Here is a 14,564-nt window from a genome sequence, read left to right on the forward strand (position 1 = left end):
TACTTTCCAATGAAAAAGCTGGAGAGCGGCCTTCAAGGGTCTGTTGCCTGTTACTTCATGTGATCAAAGCTGGATGGTATTTTTAAGACCCCCTAAGCTGGCTTCTGGCCATCTCTCATCTTCCTTGATTATCATTTATGTGAAATAAACTAGCCTTCCACACATGAAATATATTGGTAGAATTCATCTAGGGAAGACTTCAAGTTTGATTTTTTTTAATCTTCCTGCCCTTTTACTTCTGTAATAGTCACAGCTCTTAAGGAAACTGGACTTGTTCTAGCTCTTCAACATAAAACTGATCAACCAGCCAGGTGCCAGTGGCTCACACCTATAATCCTAGCTTCTCAGGAGGCTGGGGATCTCCGTTCAAAGCCAGCCCCAACAGGAAAGCCCATGAGACTTATCCCCAATTAACCACCAGAAAACCGAAGTGGCACTGTGGCTCAAGTGGGTAGAGAACTAGCCTAGAGCTGAAGAGCTCAGAGAAAGCACCCAGGCCCAGAGTTCAAGCCCCATGACTCACAACAAAACAAAACAAAACTGATCAACCACAGATGACCTTCAGATTCATACAGAAAAGTACAGAGTTGTTGGTGTGCTAAGGGAAGTTAGCATCAAGTTCTATTTTTCTTAGCTTTCTGAGCCTAACTCCAGGGCTTCCTGGATTTCTCTTTTTAACCAAAGCACAGCTGTGGGCAAGTCCTGGAGAGTCCCGAGATGCCCATGCCTCTGGGTTCAAGGAAGCCCTGCTGTGGAGGCTGTGTGCCTCTGGTAAAGAAGAGCTTGAGTTTCAGAATTATCATAGCTCCTTCTCTGCCCCAACCAGAGACTCTTCCTGCCTGCTGGCATAGCAGACGGTGAAGACGTTTTTGAAACTCCACAGAACAAAGAAAGTATGCTTGCTAGGTGGAGATGTGCATTCGCAGTTTGGGCTATTTATAAGCAATTCCAACAGTCCACAGTTCATAGGCATTGACCATTTTTATGAAACATCACATTAAATCTTCTTGCAAAACTAGTATCAGACTCACTCAGTAGGTCCACTTCCCCACTTGTACAAGCTCTCTCTCATTATCAACTACCAAGTGAAAACCGGCCCTGGCAATGAGCGGATGAAAATGAGAAGCCCTCCAGAAACATGACAGTTTGGGTCAGAATAAAAAGGTTTTATGAGAGAAATTATTTGCTCAAGAGGTATTTTCAAATTAGAGGAGTCATCTGTGTCTTAGGAAATACGCATCACTAATGCCAAGTGTCTACCACCATGTACAGGCAGAAAGATGATAAATGACCTGCACAAATGCCATCCTTGCTCATTTAAATGACCTCCTCAAGTTATGTACACCATCATGAGAAAGCAGATAAAATCACTGCTTTCCTTGGCATTTATTCTATCAGGAATGACCAATGAAATACTCGCTATTTTAAGAACTAAATATGAGATTCGATTTTTAATTTATAAGCTTTAGCATGCTTGTGTGGGCACAACTTAACCCTGTGTATTTAGGTATCACCAGGACTAGCCTTCGGGCCTCTTTACAGACACCCTGCCCTCTCTTTTATATCTGATAAGTGTGTGTGCACAAGCATCTATACACACCTATATACACATCAGGGTGTGAATGCAGTGGGTAACCCTATGGCTTCTACCACTCCTGGACTGGGCCTTTCATGTGAACGTTAGCCTTTCTTTAGACTCGAGCCTACTGTCCTGTCCTCTGGGTGGCTTGGTCATAGCGACAGCCTCCATTAGATATAAAACAGTGTCCCACTGGAGTTCACAGGAGAATGTAGTGAAGAGGCAAGGATGCTGACCGAGGCATCAAGAGACTACACAGACAACGTGATTGATCCACTGACCATGTGGTCTTTGGGCAAGTCATTAAAGCTCTCTAAGCTTCATTCTGTATCCATAAAATGGATCTTTGAGTTTTTGTTTCAAAGAGTTGTCAAGAACTTTTAAACACGAGGAAATGCTCTGGAAATCATAAAGGCCTCTACAGCTCCCAGAGGAATCCTTTGTGTTGTGTGACTCAGTTATGACTTCCACTTGAGACCCTGGCTCCTTCCAACCCTTGGAGACATGCCCTAACTTATGCTTCATTAGTCCCCAGAAAAAGCTAGAAATGTTCCCTTAGGGAAGGACATCACATAGCCTAAAATTCCTCTCCCAAACCCCACATGTCTTGTGAAACTGTCTATGCTTTCTCCATAACTTCCGGCTTACAGGTAACAGGTAGATACATTAGCTGAAATGTTAACTACGGTGTTTGAGAGGCAGCAGGAAGATATGGCTAAGAGGTCAATTCTGTGCCTATTTCCTGGTGGGGATATAGAGCAGGTCATTCAGCCTCTCTGTCTCATCTTCCTCTTCAGTAAAGGCAGCATAGTAACACAGATGCAGATGGGCTGTGATGAGACGCAAGCAAGGAATAAAACGTGTGAGGTCCTCATCAGCCTCTAAATAGGGTGATGCCGACACGCAGATTTTTCTACTTCCTCAACGTCCATGCTACTCCAGGACCTTTCTGTTCCCTATCTCAGGACATCCCAACCCTTATGTTTAGGCTCATTAAAAGCAGGCATCAGACCCCTGCCCCAGGCTGGGGCAAGTCTGCTTGTGCCCTACAACTTTAGGAAACAACCCCTACCGCTTCGGCCTGATCCCCATCTAGACCCACAGGCACAGGCTTCCTCCTTTCTGGACAACCTTGCCATCATCTCTGTCTCTCTGTCTCTGTCTCCAGAGAACCATGTCTAAAATTTCCTTAAGAGATCGATCTTTTCTTCTACCACATACTGACTCTAATGAACTTTTAGGCCCATCAGCTTGCAAGATACAGTGAGTCTGGATCTCAATTTAGACATCCTGCAGAAAACCCAGTGGACAGTGTGAAGTCACCGCTCAGTGACTGGACACAGAAACCCAGACACCACCTGCAGTGTTCTGTTCAACTTGTGCTAGGAAGACCCGCTTCCGTTCCTTTCTCCCTTCCCTCTTATTGTGCTGTCATCTCTGGACTGAGAGGATGATGCTTTCCCGTCATCTCTTCATCACTCCTTCCTCTAGTCTGCCTGCCTTAAGGATGGCCAGATGAGTCTCCCTGTCACCACAAGACAACCTTGAAGACATTAGTCCTCTAGGTTCAACCGTCAAAAGACACCAAGGTGCCCTGCTTCATCTAACAGGAGCCTATACAACCTGTGGAGAGGGAGTTTCTTTGGACATAACTAAGGACATAACACAGCGTGTGTGTGTGTGTGTGTGTGTGTGTGTGTGTGTGTGTGTGTGTGTGTAGCACATGACTATATTTTTACAGAATATACTAGTCCCATAGCAGAAAGCATATCTGTAAGAATGTTTAGTTGCCATTTTAGTCGCCACCTATGGGCTCGCTTGTTAGAGAATATGACACAGGCTTAACACCCCCCCCCAAGGCTAGCAATCTCAGGACTAAGATAGCAAGACTACAGCAGCAACAACCCATGTCTAGAGTGGGGAGTCCCCTGACACTTCACTGGCTAAATAAAATCAAAATCATAGTTCTGGCCTCTTGTGAGCTTCAGGGAAGCCTGCCCTAGTTTAGGCATCTTGGAAAACAGCTTGATTTGGGAGACTATGATCATGATACTAGCCATGTTTACTTCTAAGTTTGAAACTGGAAGAAGCAACTCCAAGGACCTAAACCTTCCAGACCCTTAAACTTCATTTAACAAGTCCGGCTGGTAGAGCAGCCACCAGATGCCCAGAAGCAGAGACAACTGGCTGCCAGCCTCTTGCTCCTGCAGTGAGCATGGGCAGGTCACTGAAGAGAGGGCAAATGACCTCTGCTGAGTCCTGTTCTACTTCTTCTGCCAGAACAATAGCGGCAGGGCCAGTTTGCAAAGGGGATCTGGGGACATGAGGCTTTTCTGGAGGACCTGTGACGGGCCAGTCAGACACTCACACACTCTGAGCAGACATTCCCCACTGTGCTTACCTGCTGCACCATCGCTTAACAGATGCTCAGAGATCAGAGTTGTCACAAGCGGTCTGGAGGTCAGGTATATCACCTGGACAGCACTGCCTGATACTGCTAACTGCCCAGTGCTGTGATATCTGTCCTCACCATCCCTGGGGATTCCTCAGACCATGGCCAGGACTTAGCCTGTTCACATGACACAAATACAATCAGTAGCTATTAATCATCTATCTTAAAAGATACACCTTTTGCAGGAGTTAGATTTGTTTTCCTCAAGGAGAAAATCTTAAGAAAGGCAGGAATCATCAGATTATGTATTTATGTATATAGGTTGATCCCTTTCTGCCTGGGATAACTCCCAAGAGAAGATAAAATCTGTATGACTACAGTCTGTTGGTGTTTAAATCTCATGACAGTCACTTAATACATATGTGGCTTTAGATGAGTTGTTTAAGGCCTCCGTTTTCCCATTATCAGGGGGAGTTATAGAACCTAATAAGTAGTAGTCAGTGTTTATTAACATATATAATGTAACTAGAACATGGTAAGTCCATAATAAATTTGTTCATGGAAGCTTTTTGCCATCTTGGTTTTATACCAAGAACTATTGTTCTGGTACGAGGTTTGAAAATTACCTTGGGCACAGGTAAACCATCTGTCAAGATCTTCTAAGCCAGGTGTTGTGGCTCACGCCTGTAATTCTAGTTACTCAGGAAGCTGAGATCTGAGGATCACAGTTCAAAACCAGCCCGGGCACTAAAGACCTAGAGACTCTTATCTCCAATTAACCATAGAAAACGGGAAATGGGGCTGTGGCTTCAGGGGTAGGGCAGTATTCTTGAGCTCAAGAGCTCAGGAACAGCGTCCAGGTCCAGAGTTCAAGTGCCATGATCACCCCCCACCCCGAAAAAAAAAAAAAGATTTTTCTAAGACACCGATACTACTGCCAATTTGCAAAAAAGATTTCAGATTCTCAGAGTAAGAGGTATCACAATAAGGTCGACTATGATTGCCTTTTTTGGTTATTTTTACGTTGTGTGAAAGCATAATTCTTTAAACATTTTCTTCTCTTTGGTTATCGTGCAGTCAAGCCTGTTTATTGTGATTGAAGGGTCAATGAGAACAATTGGAAGAGCTTTCAAAGCAGGAACATAAACCACTCAATGTCCCCAAGAAACACATGTAAATCAGCACTTACTAGCCATGTAGAATAAAACAGATTTGAGAAATTACAGTCTCCCCCAAGGACTTGTGACTAACTCCGATAATAAAGCTACACGCCAACGGAACATTTTTATAATATTACTTCTGTACTAACTACTCACATATAGAGTTGGCATTCTAACGAGCTTTTGATCTTTCATATATTCCTCTCCTTATGTGCCATAATGAATGCATTATTCTTGTTAATATTCACCTGCCTGGAGGCATTTGCAAATGTTCTTGATGGAAGAGGAGTTTGTGAGTAGAACTGCAGATGAAAATTTCGCTTAATAAGGATGTCTTAGTTTATATCCTCTAAGCCACAATGCCATCATTCCTGGATGACTACAATAGCATCTAACTGATTTTCCTACCTCTTCCCTCTCTCCTACATGTACACACAACAGCACCTAAACAATACTGCTATTTAAGTATTCATGTCATGTCAAGTCCTAGCACTCATCTTTCATCTAAGAATAAATAAGCTAGTCTAGTTCCTGTCCTCAACAAGTTACCAGTCTAATAATCGTCACTGCTAGAAAGGAGACAAGGGCTTTTGTGCAGGTGATTTACTAATAGTGTGGTTATTTATTAGTGGTATCTGTGGAGGGAGGAAGGATGAGCAAATGAAGTCATCATATTCAAAATACATTATGTAAAAATTGAACTATGAAGCCGGACACAATGGCTCACACCTATAATCCTACTTACTGAGAACTGAAGATCAAAGTTCAAAGCCAGCCTGGGTACAAAAGAATCTAAGATTCTTACCTCCAATTAACCTCTAGAAAATGGGAAGTGGGGCTCGGCTCAAGGGTAGGACAGTCGTCTTGAGCTGAAGAGCTCAGGGACAACACCCAGGCCGAGTTCCAGCCCCATGACCCACAAAAAAGAAAAAAATTGAACTATGTAACTTGAGGGCAGGAATGAGAAGAGGAAAATGGGGGAGAACAATGGAAGGGGTGATATTAAGGTACATTATGACTTAAGGAATTGAACCTTCTTTGTACAATTACTTAATCATTTAATAATAATAATAATAATGTCAGGAGAAATCATAATACCAGGGAAGTCTAGGTTGATGGGAGAAGGAGGGTGAAGCAGAAGACAACAGGAGTTTCAGAGACGTCCCCATCGGCTTGACCTCAAGAGGAGCCATGCAGCTGTCAATATTAAGACAAAGGTACTGACCATTTGTACAATGGCATCAGTCAGTTATTGGTTGCTAGCTGCCCTGCCCTCGATATGATATAGAATCTCTTAAGAATGTGAGGACCAAGTGGCCCCCACTGTCTGGGACCATTTCTGGGAAACAGCCTATCTCTCTTAGCAAGTCCTTGGTAGCCAACACCCCAGCAGCTGAGGGGGCTCTGCACCCTTCTGGCTAAGTAGATCGCGACAGGACACCCATGTGTCCTTATCACAATCCTTAGAAGGCACCCGTTAGCCATGGCCGACATGCTGCTGCCTCACCTAGTCCCTGCTTCCTCTCTGCTCAGTTCCCACCAAGCCTCCTCCTGCTCTCTGATCTCCAGCTACACGGCCTCCTCTGTCCTTAAACACTCCTCAGAGTTCCTACTCTGTCATGTTACTGTCCTTTGTGCTCAGGTCTCTGCTGACGGGATCCTCCCAAGCGCCCAAGCCTCAGGTCAATGGTTTCCTAGGAGAGGCTTCACTGCTCTTCCTGAGCATGTTTACCATGCCTCCCCTCCTCTTCAGCCCTGCGCCATGCCACTGTCCTCTTCAAATCTTTCCCTCTCCACAGTACACCCTACCATAGAGCAGATCTGGAAATGCAGAGGAAATGAATGTACCAGACTTATTTCTTCCAGTGATTTTTCTGAAATACAACCATGGCGGGGGGGGGGGGGGGAGAGATTCTGGGAAGAAGGAAGTACCAGGAGATGGGTAAGCAGGATCCCAGGGGAGTGAGCCGGCATGAGGGATGGTGGAAGTGGCTGGGGCAAGGCCTCCACACCCAGAGGGTCTCTGCGGAGGTCTCTGTAACCTGTATCTCTTTTACTTTGTAGAAACAGTAGAAAAATAAGAAGGAAAATGAATGCACAACCCCATGCCCCATATGTCAGTTATTTTCATGTCTAGAGTCCTCTCATTGTTCTCATGTACAAACATATATGCATAGCTGTGGGGAAAGAATGAGATTTTAGTCACTTGCTTATAGTGTAAATGTAGCTTTATTTTCCCCATATTATTTGATTTGTTAGCAGAAGTCTGATGCACCACTGCTTATACTTCCCTACTGTTAAATATACATCTGTAAAATTTATTTATATTTTAAGTTTTCTGTATGTTTTCTTCTTTTTGTTACTTTCTTAAATTTCTAAAAATGAAGCTACTGGGACAAAGACAACATTTTACTATGATTCTTAAAACACATTGTAGAATTATTTTCCCAAAGGGCTATACTAGTTTTTAGTGGCACCAGCAGTATACAACTAAACTGGTTTCACCAGTACGTTGGGAGCACTGGGCCTTATGAAGATCTGATGTAATATACATAAAATGCATTCCTCTGATGACTGTGTAAACAAGTTTTTTTCTATGTGAATCCTGCCCACATCCCCAGTCCTCAACCATAACATTTCGCCAACACCCTTTCACATTTCCCTGTTGGAGCCACAATACTTTCCATGTTGGCATGCATGACTCTGCAATCTACAACTTTCTACAGATGTGTGTCCACGTTACTGTTCTGCCATGACTGTAGGTTGTTTTGCTTCACGAAGACTATCCTAGTAGCAAGATTTGATGATGTGCCTAGGAAGAGAAACTGGCTGAGATGCTTCTGGAAGAGCTCAGTGAGTGGGAGAGGATTAGGGCCTACATAAAATGCTGCGTTCAGGGAAGGAATCTGAGTAATAGTTATTCTGGAGCTAGAAAGTAAATTTTGCAATTCAAATACAAAGTCACCCTAGACATTTCTGTTAGGAATCTGGCCTACCCACCATAGAATAAATTGCTCCCACTCCTGAATTATCCTAACAGAGGCGTAACTGAGATCAGAAGGGAACTGGAGGCTGTGGACCCCTGTTCAGAGGTCTGAAGAGACCAAAGGAGGCCTAGGCCCATCATGGCTAGACAGAGAAAAGGGGAGAGAAGAATGTGGGCCTAGGACTGCTGCTCAATGAAGGCAAATTGGTTCTCTCCTTGTGGCCAGCAGGAGTTGTGTCCTGCTCTTCATTTACATGCCACACAGCCTCATGTTCCGTAGTCAGAGTTTCTGTGCTTTACTAATGAATAACACAAGGCCCAAGGATGGGGAAGCAAGTCACCTCCAATCACACAGCTGGAAGGAAACCAAACTCCCATCTGTTCTTATCTACTCCACTGTGCTAACATCAGAGGGGCTGAGAACAGCTCTGCCGGCCGAACCAGAGGAATCCCCAGCCCGAGGAACTATGGGGATCTGGAGAACCACAGAGCAAGGAGCTCTTACTCCAGTCCACAAATCCACAGAGGTCACTGAACTTCTCACCAGACCAAGTAACTACAAGATTTCTTCCTATAATAACCGAAATTGTGTGTGTGTGTGTGTGTGTGTGTGTGCGTGTGTGTGTGTAGTGGTTACACTCATGAACTTGAACTGAGATAACCCTAGGTCACCTTAGGCAAATCATTTGCCTTGGCTTTTCTCTTACCTTTAATATAGGGATGACAATCCTTTCCTTTATAAATTTCCAGTGTGTTCTAATTCTAAGTACTAAGCTTCTGGCATACTTTCAGGGTCTTTCCTGGTGCTGGCTTATAGGTAATCCTAGTGTGTTACCTTTTAATAACTAGTTACAACTCTCGTCTTCCAACTTCGGCCTACCACTCTCCTTTCTTGACTCCATCTGTGTTTGTGTGTCTGCATCCCTTTCCTCAGAGTTGAACATGTCATGTATTAGCATTGAAGACTAGCTCTTGGAGATAGAAGGGTGTTTTGTCTGCTTTTGCCTCCTGAGCAGGTGGCCCAGGGCCGCTCTGTGGTCCGGTGGTCTTAGGTCAGGAAGCATTTCACTGTTTTCAAGGAATTTAGAGATGGTTCTGAGGATGAGTAGTAACTTAGTAAATTAATTAGTAATTAGTAATGTGATCATTATCAGGGTGGCAAGTAGCCCACTCCATGTTGTTACATTTCATTAAGAGGAAAAAGTCTATTTCTGACTTTAATCTATTATTAGAATTACTATATTACTGAACTTTTATGCCATCTGTATGTGTATATACTCTACTAAATACATAGTGACTGCAGAAACAGACATAAGTGTATGAACTTGCTTCTTGACGTATGAGGATAAGAGCCTTGCATCTTATCTGCCATTTTAGACTAGATCCAGTTCTAAAGCAAGCACACCTGCATTCATATCCTGGCTATGTGACCTCAGACCCAAGTTCTTCTATATCTCAGTTTCCTCATTTGTTTTAAAGGGGAGCTAACAGTAATGGCGATATCATAGGATTGTTGTAGTGTTGCAAGGATTGAATTAATATATTATTTAAAACAGTGCCTGCTACATCATAAATACTCAAAAATGTTGGCTCTCAGCAACTGTTACTTTTCTAAATTATATGAAATCTGATTGTTTGTCTCCTGGCCAGCTTGCCAGGCAATTCTGTCTCAGTCAGACTGGGGCATCCTGTTCTGTGTCAAACCACAGTCTCAAATATTCACCTGTATCCCCAAAGAAGGCCCCTGGTCCATTCCCTTCTCCTGTGAACACCCCGTGACTCTAGGAAATACTGACCATATCCATGTGGCTCCATCTTGTTACTCGACGTGTATTTTGCTTGCACTATAGTAGATTCTCAGAATACAAGGAAAAACAATTCCTTCCCTCCTGGAGCTTTCAATGAACCAGGATCTCTCAGAGGGCCAGACTGGTGCTGCCCTGAATTTCCTCGGTGAAGACCATAAGCATTGGCCAACCCCCACAACTCCTTAGAATGACCCAAGCAGAATAAAATTGGAACTTGAGGTTTATTGCCCATTATAGAAGACTCCCAAACCCCACTCTCTTCTACCCATCTCAGGGACGTGTCTCTCCAATACCAGTACTCTCCCCCAACCTCCTCACTAGGCCTCTGCCACCTAAAAAGCCTTCATGCCATCCTCAGAACCATCTCTAAATTCCTTGAAAACAGTGAAATGCTTCCTGATCTAAGACCACCAGACCACAAAGTGGCCCTGGGCCACCTGCTCAGGAGGCAAAAGCAGACAAAACACCCTTCTATCTCCAAGAGCTAGTCTTCAATGCTAATACATGACATGTTCAACTCTAAGGAAAGGGATGCAGACACACAAACACAGATGGAGTCAAGAAAGGAGAGTGGTAGGCAGAAGTTGGACCAGAGTTGTCTGAAGGAAAATACAGAACAGATCCATAGGTCACATGACCAAAAGAAACTAACAAGATTTTGAGACAGCAATTTCAACGAAGTTCAGGAGCTGGACTTGGGAGCTTGGGAAACTATAGGAAAGATCAAGAATAAATATGACAGTATTCATGATTAGAAGGGATGTTTCTTCTTAAGAGAAAGTTGAGGTCACAGGATGTACATGAAGGAAAAGGTGAGGAGGTGAAGAACTTGGAAGGAGCTCTCATCCAAGACCCTATAAAGAGGGAGACAGGATGGAGTGCTAAAACACTGAAGTATTCAAATTATTGGATGGGTGTGTTAAATTTACTGGCTTATAAAAAATAAATCATTTTATTTTCTCACAATTCTGTAGGCCAGGAGATCAGGTTAAGTAAGCTCAACTAGGAAGTTCTTAGGCTGGAATTATTTGGTGGCTAGACTGGGAGAGAAGTTGCCAGGCAATTGCACCTCATAGCTGGCTTCCCCAGAGGTGAAAGCAGGTACTCAAGGTTTCCAGTGGCCAGTTAGAAGACCATCTCTTTTGCTGCATTCTAACGGCCAAAACAGGTCACTGAGAGGCAGGTCAGCTTCCACAGTAAGGATATAGAGCCCCTTGCTGTGGCTCATACTACAGAGAAACTGGAATGAAAGAGAAGTTTTCTACTCTCCTTAGAAATGCCGTCCACTCAGGAGAAGAGTGAGATATTCCTAGTTGTGAGAGTACTCGGATCAAGGATTCATTCATGAATTCATTCATTTTCCACATACGTCTTGAGATGCTACTACGTACTGGACACTTCTAGCTCTACAGATACAGATATTTTTATGTGCTTGTTCTTATAGAGCTTATATTTTATTACAGCAACAGAAAATTAATTAAATGGATACCCAATGCTGTTGGTTGCTTAGTGATCAAAGATGAGTAGAGTAGAATAGGAAGCTAGGGGGAACCTTCTGGTGAGGGCACTGCAGTGCGGAAGCCAGTAGGACAGGACCACAGGCAGTAACAGGGAGAGTACAGCATGCAAACTAGGCAAGAACCACATTCTGAAAATCCTTAAAGAGATGGGAACAAACAGGACTGCCCAGGAAACTGAGGCATACTTCTTAAGAGAAACTCCCTCTAGCCAAATGACACCCCTTCTCTGCCCTTGCAGAGGCCGGAAGAAGAACGATGAGCAAAACAAAGCTCTGTATCAACTCATCTTTAGTCCACAGTACTTCCCTTCTGGACAGGGATAGTGTCCTAGCTATGGGCTATAGTGAAAACAGTATTATAGTGACTCAAAGCCATCCAAGTTTTATCTGGAAAAAAATAAAAAGGTAAAAAGAATTCTGCATAGCTCCAGATGGCTTTGTAAATTAAATTAAACCCACAACTGGCCCAGGAACTTTCTCCAGCATAATTATATTATCCATCATTAACATTTAAAAAGACTACAAACAGAATACTGGGCATTGTAATAAATGACCAATGCCCAGTGGGTGAGTTCTAAGAACAAGGAAACTTCTGAGACTGTCTGCTGCTATCACTCAGCCAGCGGATGCTGTTGTGTTCTTTAGTGTGTTGGGGTAGATCAGAGGAAGGAGTGAGGGCAAATATATCTGCACAGAAACCTGCATTTTGGTTTTCAGATCCCTATATCTAAAAATAAGTCTAACAAGACTTATTTTCTAAGGTATGAGTCAGGGCTTCATATGGGGATGATTTCCCAGTCCCTTTAGGGTCGTCCGTCTCCTGTCATCCCTCAATGGTCCAAATTCCTGAAGAACCTACACCTTTCTTGTCATGCCAGGCTCGGATGCTTCGGGAACAACAACAATCTCAAAGATAGATTAAATGTGTCATCTATACCCTTTGCCATGCCAAGTGCTTTGAAAATGCTCATTAAAGGCTATGGATACCATCATCAAGGAAGCTTACTGATAATAACACTTACTCCATATCATCAAGATTTAGACCAACATGTGTCTGACACTCAAGTCCAAATGCCTCTCTGCTCCAGCCCTGTAGCTTGCTTGCCCTTCCCAGTTTTCTTGATGGCCTGGGCTCAGAGCTGTCATAACTCAGCACAACAATCTCTCCTCTAACAAGCCTTTCTTTTTTATTTGTTTACTATTTGATTGTTGGGGTAATATTCAGAAGGGTTACAGTTAATAGTCATCAGATAGTGGGTACATTACTTCTTAAACATTGTTAACCCTTCCCATGTTTTCTCCCACTTTTCCTCCCCATCCCCTAATCTTGTTTTTCCCTTACTTTCCCTTTTTCAAATAAACACATAATCGTATATACAATATACCAGACACCACATTCAGATACTGTAACAACATGAAATAAACCATAAGGGAAAAAGAAGAGAAAAGAAGTAACTAACTTCACATAGTACATTAAAAACAATAATCACAAACATAAACCTCTTGTTTCCATATCCTGGAGTTCATTTCACTTAGCCTCATCCTATATGGCCATATGTACATAGCTTTTGAGCTCTTATGATCCTCTGTTAGGAGAATCCTAGACTTATACTAATTGTTACAAATGAGGGAAACCATGGAGCCTAAGTTTCTTTGGGTCAGCATACTTCACTTAATAGAAACTTTGATGCCTGGGCAGGGCAAAGCCAGAGGAAACTCTGGGGGAGATCCATAGCAGTCCAACAAGCCTTTGTATGATCAGATTGAGTTCAGTGCCTCTTCTGTGCAATTCCATGACTGAACTAAAACCACCCTCCAGATTGAGCTAGATGCTTGATCTGTGATTTGAGTTCAACTTACAGTATCTGTTTAACTGTGTCTCTGGGTAGCCTTACAGCATCAAGAGAGCCAGCAAATTATCTTTGATTTTATTTTCCTAGGGTCTGGCCCAGTAGATGCTTGTTAAATGAATAAAAAATAAATATAGAAGGTTAGATAAATTTGAGAGTAGGTGGACATAGTTTTTAATATATCACAACTTTGTTGAATATGAAAAATATTCACATTTTTCCTCTAAAAAATATGAATATTATATGGAAGGCAGAGGAAAAGAGATACAGAGAGAAATCAGATTTTATCTGCCACAGGTTGATACAAAAAAAAGCATCCAAAGTATGAGCAAAATTGATACAACTCATTGAGAAATATTCTGTGGTAGGTATATCATGGCATGATGTTGGGCCCTGATGGGATACTCATCAGACAGCAAGCCCAAACGCTCAAGCAATCTTTGCTTTGGACGCTGAATACTCTTGCACTCATTTGACATCTAAGGCCTGGAAGCTAGAGGTCACTTGTATGATTGTTCAGGCCTTCACCAGAAATGTTTTCCAGTGTTTGGGCCTGTGATGGATTTCCACATTTCTCACAGAGGTGAAAAAGCCAGATGCATCAAGTGGCAGAGTAGCCACATAACCATCAGGAGACAATAAACAGACACTCCTTATGTGTCACATGTGTACATGTGCCAGGTCTCTAAGTGATAATGTCCTGCAATATATCACTGAGCAACATGGGATCTGGAGACATCACTGAGAAATGCTCTGTAAGTTCATGGCAATGGCTGAAATAAAAGGAATGAGGATATCTCTACCCTATAGTGTGCACAGGAACCAGAACCACACAGAAAAAAAGAACTTGAGGTCTGTGTACACTGGACTTAACTTCTGTGGTCACATTGGTGCTGGGAGTTAAAAGAGCAGCAAGCAATGTTTGCTTTTAAGGAAAATTAACAGGATAAGAAATCTGGCCAAGACCTAAGTAGGGAATGTAAACAGCAGTTCTGAACTCAGAGCTCTCAGCCCTCTACCCCTCTTCTGATGAGTTATGTGCACAGAGTAAAGAGTAGTGATTCGGGCCGGCCCTCATACCTCTCCATCCAGCCTTAGTGCTTTTAATTCACATAATCAGATGGTAGATCAAATGAAACAAGACAAGCCATCTGCCACTTTGAATCATCAGAAGTAGAATTTTGCAGGAAAAGTCATCCCCAAAGTCAGCCCCAAGGTCAGAGCAGAGAGCTGGCCATACCTGGCTTCAACAACTACCAGTGTCAGGGCA

The 14,564-nt window shown here is 43.1% G+C and overlaps 1 protein-coding gene and 1 long non-coding RNA gene across 3 annotated transcripts in view; one reads left to right on the plus strand and one right to left on the minus strand.

The window, feature by feature from the left end:
• Trpc7 (transient receptor potential cation channel subfamily C member 7) overlaps positions 1 to 14,564 on the plus strand; it is a 109,148-nt gene that overhangs the window by 35,568 nt on the left and 59,016 nt on the right. The window lies entirely within an intron of this gene.
• Positions 1 to 14,564, minus strand: part of LOC150041830 (uncharacterized) — a 64,006-nt gene that overhangs the window by 18,401 nt on the left and 31,041 nt on the right. The gene's annotated exons all lie outside the window — the stretch shown is intronic.

Source organism: Megascapheus bottae, chromosome 38 (genome assembly GCF_031878675.1).
Source record: "Megascapheus bottae isolate mThoBot1 chromosome 38, mThoBot2.hap1, whole genome shotgun sequence".
NCBI classification, from domain to species: Eukaryota; Metazoa; Chordata; class Mammalia; order Rodentia; family Geomyidae; genus Megascapheus; species Megascapheus bottae.